Source organism: Mustelus asterias, unplaced genomic scaffold (genome assembly GCF_964213995.1).
Source record: "Mustelus asterias unplaced genomic scaffold, sMusAst1.hap1.1 HAP1_SCAFFOLD_433, whole genome shotgun sequence".
Lineage (NCBI taxonomy): Eukaryota > Metazoa > Chordata > Chondrichthyes > Carcharhiniformes > Triakidae > Mustelus > Mustelus asterias.
The window spans coordinates 331970-338433 of record NW_027590388.1 but is presented as its reverse complement, the minus strand read 5'-3'; the positions used below and the strand labels follow the sequence as shown (position 1 = coordinate 338433).

The 6464-nt window shown below is 42.9% G+C and overlaps 1 non-coding gene across 1 annotated transcript; it reads right to left on the bottom strand.

Moving 5' to 3' along the window:
• Positions 1-1773: 1773 nt before the first annotated feature.
• On the bottom strand, positions 1774-1846 carry trnav-aac (transfer RNA valine (anticodon AAC)). The gene has a single exon. It is a non-coding gene; the product is annotated as a tRNA-Val (tRNA).
• Between the last annotated feature and the right edge of the window lie 4618 nt (positions 1847-6464).

Here is a 6464-nt window from a genome sequence, read left to right as displayed (position 1 = left end):
TGTTCAAAGTATCATCCTCCGCCATTGCTGCCAATTCCAGCATGAAGCCACTCCTCAACACATCTTCACCTCACCACTCACACCCAACAGCATTTCACAAGGAAGGTTCTCTCTGGGACAGCCTGGTCCACGCCTCCATCCCACCCAACATCCCATCCCCTGCCCACAGCATCTTCCCATGCAATGGTGGAAGGTGCAACACCTGTCCCTTTACCTGCTCCCTGCTCACCATCCCAAGTCCTGAACACCCCTTTCAGGTGAAGCAGCGATTCACATGCATCTCCTTCAGTCTAGTCTATTGCATTCGCTCCTCCCCATGAAGTCTACTCTCCTACATTGGAGAGACCAAACACAAACTGGGTGATCGCTTTGCTGAACACCTTCAGTCCGTCTGCAAGCAGGACCCAGAACTTCCAGTTCTTGTCACTTCAACACCCCACCCTGCTCTCCTGTCCACATGTCCGTCCTTGGCCTTTTGCAATGTTTGAATGAACCCCAACGCAAACTGGAGGAACAGTGCCTCATCTTCCAATTGGACACTTTACAGCCTTCTGGAATAAACATTGAGTTCAACAACTTCAGAGCATGAACTCTCCCCGCCACCTTTATCCCCTTTCCATTTATTTTATTTCATTCTGTTTCTTCTCTTCATCTCATTTACCCATTTTTATCATACTTCTTTCTCATTTCCATTTCTTCATTCCTGCTCTCCTTCTTGCCTCTCCCCCCACCCCCCACCAACGCCCCCCGCCCCCCCCTCCTCCCCCCCCCCCCCCCCCCGCCCCCCACTCCTCTTTCAGGGCAACTGCCTTAACCACCTTTACCTCTGCTCTGCTATTCTGATCGCTTAATGGACATTTTTAGCATCTCTCTCAGCCATCTTTATCCTCATTTGCATTCCCTTTGTCCAATTACAGCACCCCCCTTCCACCCTTCCACCCATAATTTAAATCTTTTCTGCTTTTCTTTGCTCTTAGCTCTGATGAAGGGTCATCCAGACTTGAATCGTTGGCTGGTTACTCAATATTTGTTTCGTTATTCGATATTAAATATTAATACATGTATTTAATACATACGTCTTCATTCTGAATTGAATATCTCGGGAATATGAAACATTGAATTGCAAACATGACTGACCAATAAAAGAAATTGAGTCACTGGGTAATACACATCCCATGGTGCTTATTTGAGACAGTCAGCTTTTAAACAAAATCAGATATCTTTAAAGGGAAGAGATTTAAGAATGATCTGTCAGTTATACTTGATCCCTCTTTATTCTGCGTGTGAAATATTCTGGTGCTTAAATCCCGTTCATCTATAGGAAAGTCCAGCAGATCTACACTGAGTCTCGATTTCTTCATCTGCCTGAGTGCTTTTTCCTATTTCTTTATTATGAAGAACAATTTCAAAAAGATGCTTCTGGACAATGTCTGCCATTTCCTCTAGTTCATTTACAGTTTCACTTGTGTCTGTCTTTATGAGCACACAATACTATTTGACATGTTTCAGATGGTGATTAACTATGTTAGTCTGCATTTATAAAACCATTAAATTCTCTTGTGGTTTGAACAAGTTGCTGATATGCGCACGGTGTCCAAATACACACATTTATTTCCTCATTGCGTCTTAAACTACAGCATTTCTGATTTTGCTGAGAGCATTTGTGGCCGAGTTTAGAGCAAAGATAATATGGCTGCAACATCGAGATTCGGAAGAGGTGCAGCAAAAACTGAAACCATGCAAAACTACTCTCACAATGAATGAGTAAATTAATGTTTCTGCCCGGTTTCGAACCGGGGACCTTTCGCGTGTTAGGCGAACGTGATAACCACTACACTACAGGAACAACTGACAACATAGCGCCACCAATTGGCCTGACCGCAATGTTCACCCCCACTGTGTTGCTGCAGGTTCTAATGGTTACACTGAGAGCCCATGTCAATTAATACAAGACAAAAAACATTTCTTTCAACTTGATTTCTCAACTTATCTTCAACTTCAACATTTAAAAGTGGTCGTCCAGCAAACATCTAAGGAGCAATGATTTCTGCTCAATCATTAATGCATCATTCTCATCTTCCTTCGAATAATTTTAACCAGCTCCACCCAGTGCTTGTTTGCTTTTCAACGTTTAATATTAATATATTTTTATTAATTACATATCACCTCATTTTGAACTGAATATCTCTGAAATATACAACATTGAATTGCAAGCATGACTGACCAACAAAAGAAATCGAGTCACTGGGTAATACACATCCCATGGTGCTTATTTGAGACAGTCAGCTTTTAAACAAAATCAGATATCTTTAAAGGGAAGAGATTTAAGAATTATCTGTTAGTTATACTTGATCCCTCTTTACTCTGCGAGTGAAACATTCTGGCGCCTAAATCTCGTTCATCTGCAGGAAGTCCAGCAGATCCACACTGATTCTCGATTTCCTCATCTGTCTGAGAGGCTTTCCCTAATTCTTTACTCTGAACAACGATGTTAAAAAGATGGTGTGCAATGTGCGCTATTTCCTCTAGTTCAGTTACAGTTTCACGTATGCCTGTCTTTATACTGTTAGGAGTCTAACAACATCAGGTTAAAGTCCAACAGGTTTATTTGGTAGCAAACGCCACTAGCTACCAAATAAACCTGTTGGACTTTAACCTGGTGTTGTTAAATTCCTTACTGTGTTTACCCCAGCCCAACGCCGGCATCTCCACATCATTTATACTTTTAGATATGTTTCAGATGGTGATTAACTTTGTTCGTCTGCATCAATAAAGCCATTAAATTCTGTTGTGGACTGAACGAGTTGCTGATATGAACACGGTGTCAAAAAGGGACCTCTATTTCCTTTCATTGCGTCATAAAAATACAAGATTTCAGATTTTGTTGTAAGATTTTGAGGCCGAGGTCAGAGCAAAGATAATATGGCGTTAATATTGAGTTGCGGATAATGTTCAGTAACAAATTTAAATCATGTAAACTTCCCTCATCCTTAAAGAACAAATACTAATAACATTCCGGCATGGCTTTGAACTGGGGAGCTTTCGTGTGTGAGGTGAATGCAATCACCACTTGCAAGCACCCAATGGGAGTCTCTTGAAATGTTGCAACACTCATTGTGAATGCTGTAGACATATTGATCCAAGAATGATTGAAAATGGTTGACAATGGCAGGCAACAATAAGAGGCCCTTTGACCCACAATGCCTATGCCAATTATTTGATTACGAGCTACCCAACTGATGTATCGGTGTGGGCTTGGTGGGCCGAAGGGCCTGTTCCTGTGCTGCACTGTTCTTTGTTCTCATTTCAGTTTCCTCCTCTCATTCCATGAAGCTGATTTTTCTCCCTTTCAAGTCATTGTTCAATCCCCATTTGAAGAAGGAGTTTCTGTGGAATCCGTGTCCATACAGTTTGCTTTAAGTAACAACGTTTCCTTGATCCAATGGCATGAAGTATTGGATATAGCTTCCCAATTTAGCTTTCAATGTAGACATATATTTATTTATGCAATTGATTTCATATTGAATTTACAAAACGAGTTTAATCGGATGAAGCATCTCCTCATTATTTCTGAATTATATATAATATAACTAAGTAACTCCACAACTTTCCACAGAATGTGGAATATAACAGAAGAGAATGAATCACCTGCACCCAAAGCAGTCTCCTTGTGTTGTCCTCCTGTGTCCCGAACATTTAATCCGATAACATTGAGAATGGGTGGGAAATCTGTCTTGCATGCACTGATCTCACACGGGGTGGCACAGTGGCACATAGCTGCCTCACCACGCCAGGGACCCGGGTTCGATGCCTGGCTTGGGTCTGTGTGCAGTTTGTATGTTCTTCCTGTGTCTGCGTGGGTTTCCTCTGTGTGCTCTGGTTTTCTCCCACAGTCCAAAAGATGCACTGGTTCGGTGCATTACCATGCTAAAGTTCTCCCGGAGTGTGGCGACCAGTGGATTTTTACAGTAACTTAATTGCAGTATGAATGTAATCCCACTTGTGACACTAATAAACAAACTTTAAACATGACACGGACACATCCAGAATATGGTTGACTGTAAAAAAATAAAAATAAATAAGCATTGTTGCTTATTCTCCAATAGTCGTCAATTGCTTATAGTCATCAATTAGTGATCACCGTTGGTAAGAAATAGATTTCTGGCTGTTCCTGTTGTTAAAATGGACAGTTCCATCGCGATGAATATCTAACGGGATATTGCCGCACTGACACGACCCCAGGGAATTCGAGTTCAGGAAGTTTACTCTGGAACTAGTACGTTTTTGGCATTGTCAATGGGCGCACTTCTCTTTAGTGTGTCTATGGCTGTGTTAATCTGATTGTTTATCTTCCTCAGTGACTGTGTGTCTATGTTTGAGTCGATCGGTTTGAGAATCGATCACTGTGTTTACTTGTCCCTGTGTCTATACTTTGTTGATTCTGTGCGGTATACGACGCTTCCAGTGAACACGGAGGTGGGATTGTGGTCGGTGCAGACTCGATGGGCCGAATGGCCTCCTTCTGCACTGTAGGGTTTCTATGATTTCTATGATTTCATGTATTATCATGGTTAACAGCTGAGACTAATATATATCACAAATCTACAGAATAATTCTGTATTTATAGCGAGGGACGTTGATGTCAGTGCCTGGGCATATATCTATATGGTTATATATCCTTACATGTGTTAGCCTTTGCACGTGGCCGTGTATGTATCTGCTCTCCCCGTGTCTGCTGGGTTTCCTCAGGTGCTCCGGTTTCCTCCCACAATCCAAAGATGTGCAGGTTCGGTTGATTAGCCATGCTAAATTGACCCAAGTGTCAGGGGGATTAGCGGGGTAAATATATGGGGTTACGGGAATAGGGCCTGGGTGGCGTTGTGGCCAGTACATACTCGCTGGGCCGAATGGCATTCTTCTGTACTGTACGGATTCTATGATTTTAATATCTCGAAATGTGTCAGTCTTTGCAGGTGGCCGTGTGTGTGTCTGTTTCCAATATGCGGCAGTGCTGTCCACGGGAGGGCGCTCTCTGATCACTTATGCAAGGTCACCATTCCTTCGAGAGGAAGCGCCTGTTTGAAGATGTAAAAATGGGCGGAGACAGGGAGTCACGTTCGACCTCATACCATTCCACTGACTGTTTCAACTTCTCCAATTGCAGTTCTGGTACAGTCAGTGATCACTGTCTCTGTTTCTGAAGCTCTAACTGGAATCATGGGGGTGAAATTCTGTCTGACTCTGGTTATTGTCCTGATCACAGCTCGGTCATTTTGAACCTTTGGGTGAAATCCGGCAATCACCAGATTAGTTCCCCATTTCCATCTCGAGGCAATTATTCCGTTGTTGTTCCTCCTAATCCGCTTTGTGTCCGCTGTTTATTTTCAGAGATAGAGTCATAGAGTCACAGAGTAACAGAGGTTTACAGCATAGAAACAGGCCCTTCGGCCCAACTTGTTCATGACGCCCTTTTTGTTTAAACCACTAAACTAATCCCAATTGCCCGCATTTGGCCCATATCCCTCTATACCCATCTTACCCATATAACTGTCAAAATGCTTTTTAAAAAACAACATTGTACCCACCACTGCTACTGCCTCTGGCAGCTTGTTCCAGATGCTCACCACCTGCTGTGCGAAGAAAATGCCCCTCTGGAACTTTTGTATCTCTCCCCTCTCATTGAACATATGCCCTCTGGTTTTAGACTTCCCTATCTTTGGGAAAATATATTGACTATCCAGCTGATCTGTGCCCCTCATTATTTTATAGACCTCTATAAGATCGCCCCTCAGCCTCCTACGCTCCAGAGAAAAAAGTCCCAGTCTATCCAGCCTCTCCTTATAACTCAGTCCATCAAATCCCGGTAGCATCCTAGTAAATCTTTTCTGCACTCTTTCCAGTTTAATAATATCCTTTCTACAATGGGGTGACCAGAACTGTACACAGTATTCCAAGTGTGGCCTCACCAATGTCTTGTCCAACTTCAACAAGACATCCCAACTCCTGTATTCAATGTTCTGACCAATGAAACCAAGCATGCCGATGCCTTTTTCACCACTCTGTCCACCTGTGACTCCACTTTCAAGGAGCTCTGAACATGTACCCTTAGATCTCTTTGTTCTGTAACTCTCCCCAACGTCCTCCCATTAACTGTGTAAGTCCTGCCCTGGTTCAATCCACCAAAATGCATCACCTCGCATTTGTCTAACTTAAACTCCATCTGCCATTCGTCAGCTCACTGGCCCAATTGATCAAGATCCCGTTGCAATCGGAGATAACTTTCTTCGCTGTGCACTATGCCACCAATCTTGGTGTAATCTGCAAACCATGCTACCTATATTATCATCCAAATCATTAATATACATGACAAATAACAGTGGACCCAGCACTGATCCCTGAGGCATACCGCTGGTCACAGGCCTCCAGTTTTAAAGACAACCCTCTACAACCACACTCTGGCTTCT